A 2160-nucleotide genomic window follows, 5' to 3' on the forward strand; every position below is an offset into this window, starting at 1 on the left:
CCCCCACCCTCTCTCTCATTTCATTGACGTTGCACTGACTCATCCTGCTCCGACACTCTGACGGGGGAGGGGCTAGTAGTGCCTCTCAGGTATGTGAGTAAGTATTTGTACTTTACAAGTCTGCCTGCGACCCTGTCAGTGTGAGGCGACAGCTCTGACCGCTGAGCCACCGCACACTTTAAAGCTCTGAGGACAGAGAAATGAGGCCTTTCATTCATTTTGAGTGTTTTAAGTAAACAACAGAGGAAATAGATTATTTTAAACCTTTATCACATTTTCTAATTTATTGTTTCAGGTTTGAAACGTTAAGTTTCTGAGTTTCGGCGATAACAAACACATTTCCATCCATCAGGGCCCGTCTCACAGCTGCTCCTGCTTCAACTCTTTTATCTCACGGTTTGGGGATGAAGGCTCAGATTTGTGGGCCAGCCTCTCTGCGCCGCTGTCGTCCGTCACACTCACTTCTCCTCCTTTTATTGTGCTTTATGTTTTAATCTGGCAGGAAAACAGAGGGGGCAACTTCTGAGAGTTTTCTCTGTAATCCTCCATCCTCTGCACATGTCACACTCCTGTGTTTGGAGAGGGATCATCTACACGAGTGCTTTGCTCTGACAGATTCATCGTGGCAGCAGCAGGAAATAAAAAAATGCAGATCTGTTTCTGAGCGGGCCTCCTGTCTCTTACGCTCTTTGCTCTGCCCATCTTTATCGTGCACAGCCTTTTTTTCCCTCAAATAGCCGTACGCTGACTAATAGCTGCCAGCTCAGGGTTTGTGAAAGTGTTTTAATTTGTTTTTGTTTGTTGTTTATCGCTGCAGCACATCTCTCTGTTCTGATGCAAGTTTAGCTCCACGCAGATTAAAAAGAGGAGAAAACTGCTGGTTGCTCCATGAAGCTCGTCTCCTCCACACGGGAGGAGGGACGGCAGGTTTACGAGCAGAAACCTTCCAACCTGCTGCAAATCTTCCCCTCCTCGACATCAAATGGACTTACAGGAGGCTCACTATCTAAACCATCCAAAGCCCCTTTTTCCATTACCTCCTTCCTTCCACCGTTTATCCATAAGCTATTTTCTAGGCTGTCAAGAACGCTGGATGCCTTCCCGGTGAATCAAAGCTGATAACTAACCAGCAAAAAGCCCCAGCCCATTAAACCAGAAAGAGTTGGATGTCGGGGAAAATTACAGGCCTTTACCGAGCCGAGCCGCACTTTTATAACTTCATGCTGAACAGAAACACAAAAACATCCTGTCGTTGTTCTCTGTGCATAAAATACCTGCTGAAGATTTCATCTGTTAAACAGGAAGAAATGATTTATAAACCTCATTGATCTTATTTTGTTTATCACAGTGGAAAAGTAAATCAACTTTCATGATCTGTTCAGAAAACTGTTAGAAATAACAGAATTAAAGTCCAGAAGTTTCTCCCCTGGGACTTTCAAGAGATTCAAGATGTCTGCTAACATGATATTTCTCATATTTCAGGCTTAAATCATCATAAAAATGCAAAGAATGAGTCTAAATGTATCAGAAACTGAGCAGGAGAGAGAGCTTGCACCATGCTGGTAAATATATTTTACCAATTTTAACATAAGAATGACTTGTAAGCAAACCTTGTTCTGACTTTTCTGCAGATGAACAGCATGTCATGAAACCCTAGGTTATTAAAGGATGTTATGAATTACTTGCTTAAACATAAAAGTATTAGTTCCATTACATTTGTAATTGTTTTATTATTTGTTTTTTGTTCATGCTTTAATAAAGTCCATGAATCTGAAGAATTTACTCCCAAGGTTTCTGTATTATTAATTTTTTTTGGCCACTTTAGTAGAAAACAAAACTGAATGTTAGTTTCTTAATTTCCGCATCATTAGTGACCTTTTTTTAAATATATACTGGAGTAAAAAAGAAAAAGAGAAATATAAGAACTGTAGAAAGAAAGTGGTAAAAATGAAATGTACAATAACACAAGACAACACACCTGACCTCTGACCAATAGAAAATGAAGAAAACAAACACCCAGCAACCAACCATGAACATATGTATGTACATTTATAAACATATACACATAGACATACAGCGGGTAAAATAAGTATTGAACACGTCACCATTTTTCTCAGTAAATATATTACTAGAGGTGCTAATGACATGAAATTTTCACCA

Source organism: Austrofundulus limnaeus, unplaced genomic scaffold, assembly GCF_001266775.1.
Source record: "Austrofundulus limnaeus strain Quisiro unplaced genomic scaffold, Austrofundulus_limnaeus-1.0 Scaffold144, whole genome shotgun sequence".
Classification (NCBI taxonomy): Eukaryota; Metazoa; Chordata; class Actinopteri; order Cyprinodontiformes; family Rivulidae; genus Austrofundulus; species Austrofundulus limnaeus.